Genomic DNA, 14,035 nt, shown 5'->3' on the forward strand with positions numbered 1-14,035 from the left:
TTTTCTTCCGATTTTATCGCGCCAGTGTGGAACGCTATCTCGTACGTGCTTCTGCAAGTTCTGGATAGTGTGTGTGCACTACACACGTACGTACAGAGCGCGCGCGAGACATGTTCTGGCACTCGTCCAATGAGTCCCTTGAAACCGTTCAACAGTGGACGCGAAGATACAGCCGCAGGGGATAGGGCGCCAGGAAACCGTACGTGTTACGGAACGGGCGTTCCGTATTGCTTTTTAGCGAACGCAAAATTCTATTGTTCTCGAAGGTAGATGTATAATATAGCTGTTATTTTTAATGATATTTTGATATTGTCTCAGTTTTGTTTCAGGAAAGAGGTACATTTCATTTCTCCCCTCCGGTTTTAGAAGTTGAAGGAAAGGGTATATTTTTTCAGAATGAACATGAAGGGAAAGTCAAGGAATATGTACAGACGGAAATTTAATAGTTAATTCACAAAGATGTTATGGAGATATTATTGACAGATTTAGCTAGGCCTTCTTACTGGTTTCAGATTATGATGAGTAAGGATATTTGAATTTGACAAAACTAAGAAAATTCTTTGTTTGCGTTCACTCAAACTTTCATGAGATAAAGTTGGATTTACAAACACCTCTGGAGGGGGTGGGAGATTTCAGGGGGGACTTGAAAAAATTACAACAAGCTAGGGGGTCTGAAAAAATGACATTACAAAGAGGGACTTGAAAATTTATTGAAAGTCAAATTCCTTTTTAAATACCTTCTGGCACTTTCATTTCCTGCCATTTCCATTTTCGGGGCGCCCTTCAGGCGCAAGTTTTGGGTTATATTTAACAGTTTATTGATGGTCCAAGCAGCAACCTTGAGGCGAATGGTTTAGGTTGTCATGATTTCTACTTACCCAACCCCTCTGTTGTGCAAAAGCCCTCTATAGTGACTAGATGTTTCAACTTAAACTTTCAATTACAATTTTGGAGATATTTTATGAAATCAGGTAAGCGATTAAGAAACACAAAGAAATTAACAGGGTTACAATTTGCCTTTATTTACAGTTTTCTCTTACAACATACACATTCCTCTAACGAAGTGCCTCTAGAGGGGCGTCATTATTATGACAGCAAATAACTATTTCATGGAAAAGTCCTGAAGACGGGATATCTCTAAGAAACAAAACGAAAATTATTTAATATTTTTGTCTGAGATACTTATACGTCATCAGGGGTCAGGGGTCATGCGTCAGCAAAAGAGCTTGAAAAGTACGCAATTTGAGGAGTACACTTAATTGCAAATGACTGTAAATGAATCGGTGATTCCCCAAGGACGTAACACAATATACAGATCAAATGGAAGTGTTAATCATATTTACCCATTTGTTTGAAAAGGACCTACAATTTAATCTGCAAAGTCAATTTACTAATCGAACTGACTGAGTTCAACCGTGTTAATAACAGATGAGGAATACTTTTAACGTCGTTTGGAAATCTTAAACCTAACGTTGCACATTGATTAAACCATAGCAGGTACTCACGAAGCTGTATTTTGTTTAGTATCTGGAAAACTACATCAAAAGCTACAGCTGAGTGATTTCAATTTTGATTCCGTAATTTCGAGATGTTCCCAACGGCACATTCTTGACAATTGAATGTGGACAGAAGAACTCGTCTATTGGCTGACAGAATTACCGAAGTAGGTTGTATCGATCACGTGTTCAAAATTTAATTTTTTTCGAAGGCGATAGGAATTTGCCAAAATTAGTTTTTGCACATTGAGTAGCCGTTTATAGCTTTATGATTTCCTCTCAGTAGCACAAAGTTTAAGTCAACGCAACTGTACTGTACTGAAGCAAGATTGACGGGAGCAATACAATACCCCCAGAAATTTGCTGTTGCCCAACTCCGTGTTAGTGCAACTGGCAAGACACAACCGCGACATCTCCATGTCAACCGGTGTTGTTTTGGTTCATGAATATTCATTTATGATTGAAGCAATCTGGCTGAGCATCTACTTATGTCATCATTTTTTCTGCTCGGATACGCCGAGTACGAATAATAACGTCATTAGCAGATGCCGGAGTTGGAATAGATCGGTGTATTTTAACATTGTTTCTATGTGGAAATTACGGACATGGCGGAGACGAGGCTGTTTGCTGTGATAATTTTGCTTTCACTGGCAAGGTTAGGAGACTCTGTTCAAAGCAGCCCTCACCCCTCTGACCAAGTTGTATTGGAAGGCGAACCAGAAAATAACCCCTCAAGTTTCAATTTTTCCGTGCAACCACAAATTTTACAGGAGGGAATCCCTATCCAACACCACTGGTTCCCGTGTCCGAATCCAAAGTTGCATCACGAAATCCACTACGTTTTTCTCTGCGCAGACACGTGTCTCCAACGTGGAAAAACATGTACATCGTTCAATTATCATATGTACTTACGAGAATGTGAGATCTGTCCGTCCATGGCTTCAGACGGGGACGCGGCGTTGGAATATCGACCTGGGTGGGACTATGCCAGGAAAGAGCAATATGAATTGATAAAAGTAAGTATCTAATATTTAATCTCGAAAGAAAATTAAATATTCCTTTTTTACTGTATTGTTTATTGTATTGTCTTCTTTTCTTTCGTTTCGTTTTGTTCTGTTCAGATTCTGAACAGATAGATAAGGTTGTCATCTTTTTTCTGTCGCTCAAACACAATTTTCCCGAAAATCAAAGACTAATGTGAGAATAGCTGCATCTTTACGCTTCGCTTCTAACGAAGGTCGTCTCATTTTGTCCGTTTTGCCCCTTCGAGTCTCCTTTCACGAGATTGCATCGACTTCTGCAACGCATGGCCTCGTTTTGATATTGTAACCATGTTACGATTAGGACTTTATATTTTTAAAAAACTGTGCTTTTATTGTAGATCAGCAACCTTTCCTTTAGAGTTTGTAGGCGAAACCAGATTGTTCATTTCGTCGAATTCGTTTAGTTTGTTCCCCTCCGGGCAAGAATTTTAATGTTCCCACTTTTTTGAAAAAGCATTGGTTGCAATATTCCGGGTTTCAACTCAAGATTTTGTAGAAAACACGATTGGAACTAATTTGGGATAATTGGATGGTGAAGTAATGTCGATTTAATCTACAAATGTTATCTCATCTGCTTTTCTTTTTATATTACACACTCGTTTTTAAGAGTAATTTGAGATATTGCAACATTCAGCTAACACGTTTGAGAAATTTGCAAAAAATAAAAATCCATTTATCCCAAAGTAGTTCCAATCGTGTTAGAATGTAACAACAAAGAGACACGCCTAACATCACGAGGGAATAATTTAGACACCGGGCGATTAATTCTTTGGTTTGTTTGAGAAATGTTTTGCTAGTAGTAGTTATAAATACGACAAAAAGAGTGCGGAAACTTAGATCTGTTTGTGAGTAACCCTACATTGTGAGTTAGAGTGGAATGTGTCTCGGGGACAGATCTTCAGACCCTTATATTTTACAATTCTTTTCTGGTATACCACTTGTGGGGGCTTGTCTTTAAGCTCTTTGTTCAAACAACAATTTCTACAGTCTTAGTTTTTCAATAATCGAAAATTTTATTTTTTTACATAGAGTTTGAATTTGGAATTTTAAATATCGGTAAATCTTGGATAATTATTTCTGCATCACCAAAATTTGCATGGTGACCCCCCCCCCCCGATTTTTTATTCTTGATTTTTAAAGAGAATGGCTGAAAGATTCCTCAAAGAAAAATTGAGTAAAAGTTTGAATCTTTCGTTTTCGAGGCACATACGACTTTAAACATCTGAACACATGAATAAACATTAATGTGTTACTCTTTGAAAGCATGTTTGCATAAGGTGGTTAATCCATGGTAAACATCCGTAGAATCACGTGCACGATCAGTGTGTTGGCTCAGCTCCTTTGCAGCAAAATTACCGACAGAGGTAACGAAGGAGAGATTCATTCTCAAATTGCTAGCTTCGTCCTGTAACCATACCATATGTATCTCTGTGAACCACAGGCCCCCCTGGGAGGATGTGCCAGTAACCGTGTTTGAATGGTGGACACTGCTACAACCTTGGTTATATGTCCTTGGACTTTGTCTGTGTTTTGCAAAGCTGGTAACAGATTTATTGGGCAGAGATGTGACATTCCAGGTTTGTGGGTGAATTTCTTAACTTATTTGCTTGGTTATTTATTTGTTTATTTACTTTCTTCCTCACACGACTACTTAAGGTAGTAAGCTCCTCGAGAAGAAACGACTAATTTTTTGCTCAAACTTTCTTAAATTAAACTTTCAACCATTTTCCTACATATCAAGAACACAAATCAGGGGTCATCGTGCAAATTTCGGTACAAGGAAACAAATTATCTGACATTTACCGGAATCTGAAATTGAAAATGACCGCTATCCCTGTGCTAACTCTATGAGAAAAAGATAACGTTTTCGATTTTATAAAAAAACTAAGACGATGAAAACGTTTCTTACTCCCTAACTTTAAAATGAGCCCCACAGAATTGTAAAAGTTTGAGAGTCCAATATCTGTTCATGAGGCGCATTGTACTTACTTACTTACTTACTTACTTACTTACTTACTACTTACTTACTTACTTACTTACTTACTTACTTACTTACTTACTTACTTACTTACTTACTTACTTACTTACTTACTTACTTACTTACTTACTTACTTACTTACTTACTTACTTACTTTCTTACTTACTTACTTACTTACTTATTTACTTACTTACTTACTTATCTACCTACCTACCTACCTACCAACCTACCGACCTACTTACCTAATTACATACTTACTTACTTACTTACTTACTTATTTACTTACTTACTTACTTACCTACCTACCTACCTAACCTACCAACCTACCGACCTACTTACCTAATTACGTACTTACTTACTTACTTACTTACTTACTTACTTACTTACTTACTTATTACTTACTTACTTACTTACTTACTTACTTACTTACTTACTTACTTACTTACTTACCTACCTACCTACCTACCTACCTACTTACCTACTTACCTACTTGCCTACCTACCTACCTACCAACCTACCTACCTACCGACCTACCTACCTGCTTACCTACTTACTTACTCACCCACTCACTTACTTACTTACTTACGTACTTTCTTTCTTACTTACTTACTTACTTACTTACTTACTTACTTACTTACTTACTTACTTACTTACTTACCGACCTACCTACTTACTTACCTACCTACCTACCTACCTACCTACCTACCAACCTACCTACCTACCTACTTACTCACTTACTTACTTACTTACTTACTTACTTACTTACTCTCTTTTTATTTTTTCATTCAATTTGCATCTGTTATGAGTTTATTTGTGTGTTGTAACTCTTGTCTTTCTTGAGGAGGAATAGAGAAACAACAACAACAACAACAACAACAACAACAACAACAACAACTTACTTGCTTACTTACTTACTTACTTACTTACTTACTTTCTTTCTTTCTTTCTTTCTTACTTACTTTCTTTCTTACTTACTTACTTACTTACTTACTTACTTACTTACTTACTTACTTACTTACTTACTTACTTACTTACCTACCTACCTACCTACCTACCTACCTACCTAATTACTTACTTACTTACTTACTTACTTACTTACCTACCTACCTACCTACCTACCTACCTACCTACCTACCTACCTACCTACTTACCTACTTGGCTACTTACCAACCTACCTACCTACCTACCTACCTACCTACCTACCTACCTACCTACCTGCCTACCTACTTACTTACTCACCCACTCACTTACTTACTTACTTACTTACTTACTTACTTACTTACTTACTTACTTACTTACTTACTTACTTACTTACTTACTTACGTACTTTCTTTCTTACTACTTACTTACTTACTTACTTACTTACTTACTTACTTACCTACTTACTACCTACCTACTACTTATCTACCTACCTACCTACCAACCTACCTACCTACCTACCTACCAACCTACCTACCTACCTACTTACTTAATTACTCACTCACTCACTCACTTACTTACTTACTTACTTACTTACTTACTTACTTACTTACTTACTTACTTACTTACTTACTTACTTACTTACTTACTTACTTACTTAATTACTTTCTTACTTACTTTCTTACTTACTTACCAGCCCTGATGATGGAAATTACTGTTTGACGTTCAGTATTTCGGCATGTACAGAGGTAATGGACAATTAAACAGACGACATTAACATTGAAAAAAATAATAGGCAGCGTTTTGTCAATTTTGAAATATCGCAAAGAATAGCCATTCCTCGGTTAAGAATTTCTTGAACAAGGAGTGGTTCAACTTTATTGTACATACATCTACGTGTTTTACTTTCAGACTCAAAAAACTTTTACTCGAAACCCTGTTGATAACCTATTAAACATGTTTAAAACGTCTTTTGATTCCATGATTTTGCAATAAACAGGTTTTCTTGCGCAGTGTATTTTTTTGTCCCTAAATTTTCATCAGCTTCATGCAGTAACTTTTAAAGATATCGAACTGCAATTTACGCATTCTCTGGTCGAGAAAGTCAATGACCCGCTTGAGATGTGGATCAATAAGCAAAAATATACAGAAAGACTGCAATTTCCTTAACAATTATATACGTTGTAGTCAGAAGTGAGTACACAAGAAATATGGCAAGAAAATCATTGTCCCCGTCTGACATTTTGAGATACATCGTATCCATTTACGCCATACTACGGAAGCTTATTAGGGCCATAGTTTATTTTCTTTGAACTTGGTTTTTGCGCGTTTCAACATTCAATTTACTATGATAAGAGTTATCACTAGCAGACGCAAAGGAGCTGTCGCTGCCAAAATAAATGTATCCTTTAATCAAGTTAAACTTCTCCTTGCCGACAACTTCTGGCCACCAAATGTGTTCTGTAGGCCATGGCTGGGAGAGCAAAAGTTCTCCGAACAAATGAAATCAAATAATGCACAGATAGATAAAACAAGTAATGATTATCGTAGAAACACTGATGAAGGCTACTAAAAGCTTGATTCCATTAATTTTGCTTTTTTCTCTCCTACTGTTAATGACTTGTCCTGTAACACAACAATATGCATTGCGATTGGGTTGCTGGAATGTCTGTGGTGTTATATCTACAGTTCCTTACCTTACCAAACTTCTGCAAAATATCGATATTCTGGCTATTACTGAACACTGGCTTTTTCCACATTCATTGAAATTTCTGAACACTGTTGATTGTAATTTTACTTCATTTGGAGTAACTGACAGAGCTCTAGATGCTAGCACTACCGACTTCTCTTTACGTGGACAAGGTGGGGTAGCTTTCCTCATTAGAAAGTCCATGTTACCTTCTGTTGATTATTTAAACTTAGAAGATGACCGTGTCATTGGTCTGCGAATTAACTGTAGTAACTGTGAACGTCTGAAAAAAATGTATTTTTATCTTTGCTGTGTATCTACCGCCTGTTAATTACACGGTAGACTCTTATATCGACTATGTCCACTTTTGGAAGATCTTTACTCGACATACTCGCCTGTTGGTGACGTCATATTCCTTGGTGATTTCAATGCTAATTTGTTTGGGCCTCGTATGCCAGGTTTCCCAACCTCAACACGTGAAAGACGCTTATCAATTTATAGACTCGTGCGATCTGCAACCAGCAAATCTCTTGAACTTATGCACTGGTCCAGTCGAAACGTTTTGCTCTTTTGTGGACGGAGCAAGTCGACCATTGACTTTGTCCTCTTTCCACTTCACCTTATCGATTTATTGACAATGTGTAAAGTACTTGATGACGACACTTTAAATCTTTCGGATCATTACCCAATTCTCTGTTCTCTTAGCTTATTCATTACGAAAAAAAATCGGAATTTTGTTCCTTCCAGAAAACGCTTAGTTTGGTCAAAACTAGACCGCATCACAATCACAGAATCGTACACTAATTCACTATGTGAAAAATTAGACACTTCCGACTTCACTGAACAAATACTGTCTTGTCCAGTTGACATTGATCGCTACTCATCAAAATTAATTAACGCTCTACGTGAAACTGCCGACAACAATATTCCCTCCTCTCGTTTCAAACCATACTTAAAGCCTTATTGGAAAGATGTGCAACCCTTTCACAAAAAAGCGTGGGAGTTGCGTAATAAATGGGTTCAAGCTGGAAGACCGAGAGGACTGCAACATGCTACTTTCCGCAATTATAAAGAATCAAAACGAGAGTTTAGGCGTGAATTGAGACGTCTACAGCGAAACGACGAACGTGAAAAGTACGAATTTATTGAAAATTCTATCGAGCTCGATCAAGCACTCTTCTGGCGCAATGTCAATTTGTGCAGGAAAAACAACTGCGATAGTTTTCCGATCTTGAAAGTGAACGATACTACAATTTCCGAGCCTGTTTCTGTTGTTAATGCTTTTGCGGAACACTTTAAAAAGTTGTACGAGCCAACAGAAGATGACAATTTTTCAAATGATTTTGAAGCTCACATTGATGACGTACTTGACAACCTTGTAGAAGAAAGCCACAACAATACCGAGATTATACTTTCAACACCTTTCTCAGTTGAAGAAATCTTATGTGCAATTAGAAAGCTCAAACGTGGAAAAGCCGGAGGACCGGACTCCCTAACATATGAACACATTATTTTTGGCGGACCATCTCTAGTTAACTGCTTGATGCGCCTATTCAATGCAATGGTTACTGTCGCGAATATATTCCCTCCTCCTTTAAGTCTGCGTATTTGGTACCCATTTTTAAAGGTGGTAACAAAAGCCGTTTTGACGTCTCCAATTATAGAGGAATCTCATTACTTCCATCGTTGCACAAATTATTTGAATTATGTATTTCTCAACGCTTACAGCCATGGCTAATTGAAAATAAAATACCGCACTCCCTACAAGCTGGTTATCAATCCGGCCAAAGCAACATTACTGCAGCTTTTTGCATCTTGAGACAATTTATCACCATATTGAAAGACGCAGTAAAACATTCATGTGTAGCCTAGATTTTCATAAAGCTTTTGATTCTATATGGTGGAATGGTTTATTTTACAAGCTATACACCATGAACCTCAATGCAAAACTTTGGCGAATTCTGCGTACCATGTTTCATGGACAAAACTGTCAAATCGCTCTTGGTACTTATGTATCAAATAATTACCCTATTTTCCAAGGTGTAAGACAAGGTAGCGTTCTTTCAACTACCTTATTCTTAATTTATGTAAATAAGTTGTTTGTTGAACTGGAAAATACTGGTTTAGGATGTTATATTGGTACGTCATTTGTAGGGTCACCCGCCTTAGCTGACGACATTTCGATTTTATCGACTACACGCACTACTTGCCAGAGATTACTGGACATAGTTTTGCAAATATTGCTCCAATTGGAGATTAAAACTCTCGTTGTCAAAAAGCAAAATCATTGTCTTTGGAGAAAGTAACAGAGAACGCAAAAGACTGTGTAAGCATAGAAATATTCTCTGTATAACTGTTGTCTTGAAGAAGTTAATGACATCACTGTTATTGGCATGCGAATCACAAACACATTATCAACAATGGAACGTACGCTTTCAGCTAGTAAAAAGCTAGATGTTTAATTATTCTTTACGTAGTGTTGGCATTGGACCACACGGTCTAAATCCTATTGTGAGCACGGAAGTGTGGAAACGCATGTGTCTTCCAGCAGCCTTACATACTTGTGAGCTATGGACTATTACAAATATTGAACTGCAAATGCTTGAAAAGTGTCAGCGTTATGCTGCCAAAGTTATCCAAGGTTTACCTCCCAGAACACCCACTGACTTAGCTTTAAGTGCTTTAGGATTGATATCAGTTGAAGCTTACATGGATAATTGCAAAACTGCGTTTTTTTTGGAATGCTTTGTAACTGTGATAATTCAGCCATTAGAAATGTATATTTTTACAACGTCTTTTTGAATTTAAGCTTGCTTCTGTTCAAAACTCTCGGGATTTATTCCTGATATTACGAGAATTTTGTCAAAATACAACCTTCTGTTTTTTTGATGAATTTTGTGCAACAGGGTATTTTCCTCCAAAAGCAATATGGAAAACTATTGTAAGGAAGCTATTAATGAAAAGAGTATATACTGCTTGGAGACAAAGGCTTGAAGGAAGAGAAGATTTATCTCTTTTTTCTCAACTACACAAAAAAATCAAACCTCTTTATTTATATACTGTATTACGTAACCTCCCGCATCACAGGTTTACTATTTATAGAATTGTAGCAGCTCTTGCATTACCAGCAGACCTTCTATGTACGAAATGTCAGTGTGCTGTTGAAAATTATTTAACCCACTTGCTCACTTCCTGTATTGACACTACTGAATTGAGAGATGCTTTTTGGACAACAGTATTTGATAAGGTTAATGTACATTTTGCTGTTACTTTATTTAACTTAGACGATATTGGGTTTGTTTCTTGTATTTTACAAGATAACAACCACAACTTTCAACAACCACACGAATACGAAATATTCCAAGAACTTGCCTTTGATTTTATAAGTGCGTGCTTGAATGCTTGGTAAGCGTCCGATGTAGTAAACAAAATACATCGCACATGATAACTTATATCTTTTTGATGTAAACGAGCTCTAGATGTTTGGACATTTTAGCTTATTCAGCTGAAAGAACGATCTAAAATGTAATTACCTCTTTATTTTTTTTCATTTAATTTGCATCTGTATGAGTTTATTTGTGTGTTGTAACTCTTCTCTTTCTTGAGGAGGAATAAAGAAACAACAACAACAACAACAACTTACTTACTTAATCTCTTACTTACTCTCTTACTTACTTACCTACTTACTTACTTACCTACCTACCTACCTACCTACCTACCTTCCTACCTACCTACTTACTTACTTACTTACGTACTTACTTACCTACTTACTTACTTACTTACACACTTACTTACTTACTTACTTACTTACCTACCTACCTACCTACCTACCTACCTACTTACTTACTTACTTACTTACTTACTTACTTACTTACTTCCCTACTACCTACTTACCTACTTACTTACTTACTTATTTACCAGCCCTGACGATGGGATTTACTGTTTAACGTTCAGTATTTCGGCAAGTACGGAGGTAATGGACAACTAAACAGACGACATCAACATTGAAAAAAATAATAGGCAGCGTTTTGCCGATTTTTAAATATCGCAAAAGATTAACCATTTCTCTGTTAAGAATTATCTTGAACAAGGAGTGGTTCAACTCTATCGTGCATACATCTACACTACGTCATGTGTATTACTTTCAGACTCGATTTTTTTTTCGGAACCCTGTTAATTATCTATTGCGCATTTTTTTTATTTTTAAATTTTTATCAGCTTCATGTGGTAATTTTTAAGGATATCGATTGCAATTTACGCATGCTCTGTTCGAGAAATTCATTGACCCGCTTGAGGAGTGGATCAGTACTCAAAAATATGCAAAAAGGCTGCAATTTCCTTAACAAATTATATACGTTGTAGTCAGAAGTGAGTACACAAGAAATATGACAAGAAAAATCATTGTCCCCGTCTTATCTTTTGAGATACATCGTATAGATTGACGCAATACTACGAAAGCTTATTACGGCTATGGTTTATTTTCTTTTAATTTGGTTTTCGAGGTTTTTTATTTTGTACTTCTTCTGTAGCGTTGGTTTTCGTACTCATTCATTAACTTTCACTGGGTTTTGAGTGATCATCTTTTTGTACTTTTTATTTTATTCCATCACCGTGCATATTATTTTATTTTGTAAATATCTTTCGTCAAATTTTAATTTCGTGTTTGTGCCATTTCTTATTAATACTTTAGTAATTTCTTGGTAACTTTTGTTTTCGTGAGTAATTGTTTTTTGTTTATTTGTTTCTTTTTATCATGGATCTAATTAGCTTCAAAATCCGTACAACGCCCTTTGAGTTTTGCTATTAACATTTTCCAATAACGAGATTATGAAGGCCACAATGTAGAGTTCGCAAAGTAAATATTCTTTTGTAAATGACTTTCAGATCACTTGTAGAAAGTTTTGTGTTGTTCATAAGGCAATGCATCCACAATAATATATTTGTCGAAAGAACAAAGAACAAATACCAAGTGAGAGTGTTTTCGAGTGTTCATTTGCAAGGAAAGGATTTATCTTGCCATTTTATCTTGAAAACTCGCCCAGTGACACCCGCTTTTTTAGATACATTTTACAAATGACTCTTATTCAAAGTCTCCTGTGAGGGTTTCAAGAAGACGACAATATATAAGGATTTTTTGCATTTCTCCGCTAGAAGCAACGGCATTAGCTAATAATGCACAACCAATTCGTAGTCTGCTACAGTAATATTTTTTTATAATTTAGGAGGTGCCGTATCGTTTTCTCTTTCTCATTAACGTAATTACATTACTTTTGTCAATAAAAGATACATGACTATATCATTGTATTTTTGACGTGCTAGTAAGTGGCACATTCAGACTCATTTGACGTTCATTGTTCGAATGTCAATACGTTAATGGATGAATACGCATTTCCTTTTATTCTTCTGTCCCTATGAAATTTGAATTGCATTATCGCTCGATCATACAAAGACGAAACATCATTAAAACTGCAATCGCAAGATCCGTATCATTATGTGGAATATTAAACTGTTGAAATATTAACAACTTGCATTGGCAATGTTTAAAGGGTCTTGTATGACCGAGGAACATTTTGAACAAAAACGCAACCATGTTTATTTTAATCGGTTCCAGTAATCAGCTTGCGCTTTTCGTCTTGCTGTCGGCGGATGTTGATCTTTCCGTGACATCTTTACCGGTCACGCTATTCGTCCTCAAAACGCATCTGTCAGAACTACAATATCCGATTTCCAGGAATTCTATTCGGTTATAACATTATGCTATTTCCTGTTTTTATTATTTCAAACAACAAAACAAGGACACTCATTCCAAAAACATTCATCTTAAAGTTCGATGGTCGACTGTGTAATATCACATGCGGTGCGATTGTACACGCGGCCTACAAGACTTTCCTAGTATAATAATCTATCACACACACATACACACACAGATAGATAGATAGATAGATAGATAGATAGATAGATAGATAGATAGATAGATAGATAGATAGATAGATAGATAGATAGATAGATAGATAGATAGATAGATAGATAGATAGATAGATAGATAATAGACCAATCTATATTTGGGCCAGTTCTATCTGACGATTGGGAGTTAGCGGTCACTTTATGGGTACTAGAGAAACAAATTATCCAACATCTACCAACATTTGGAATTCAAATGGCCAACATCTCTATATCAACTGTGGGGGATACAAATCAATTTTCGAAAATCTAAGACCGTAAACAGTTTTCTTACTCCATGAGCCTCAAACTGAGCCTACAAAAGCGATAAACTAGACTTGTTCCAGGTCGATGGGCATATTAAATATCGAGACAGAATAAATTGAAGAATTTAACTCTAGCAGACTGTCGTGCTACATGTATAAGTGGTTGGCCGTTGCGTAGATCGTGGTGTGAACGCCTTGACCGGCCAAGCTAGCCAGTAACTGCTGTCGAGAAACGCCAGGCGACTGGGGCCAGTCTAGCGATACACTGGCGATAGACCAGAAAACTATTTGAGAGTATGAATATTTGTCCCCAAGCACGTTCTTTCTTTAAGAGAGGGCGACTTATTATAGTCTCTTGAAATAAGTAGAACAGAATAGATCAAAACGTACGTTATATAGAAAAAAAAGTTACATGAATTGGCATATGACTTATTTTGTTGCATTGCAGTAACGGACGGTGGCTGGGGAGAGTGGGCTGCCTGGTCGGAGTGTACGGCGTCCTGTAACGCTGGATACAGAACGCGAACACGGCGATGTGACAATCCAGCCCCGGGGGACGGAGGAGAGGCGTGCCCAGGGAGTTCCATTGGATTATGACAAATGCCATATGCATATTTGTCCAGGTAGGCCTATATTAATCATATTTATACGTCTTTTTAACTTTACGGTGCAAGCTGGCGCCTGTTACAGTGGCCATTTCAACA

This window comes from Ptychodera flava, unplaced genomic scaffold (genome assembly GCF_041260155.1).
Source record: "Ptychodera flava strain L36383 unplaced genomic scaffold, AS_Pfla_20210202 Scaffold_48__1_contigs__length_985763_pilon, whole genome shotgun sequence".
Taxonomy (NCBI): domain Eukaryota; kingdom Metazoa; phylum Hemichordata; class Enteropneusta; family Ptychoderidae; genus Ptychodera; species Ptychodera flava.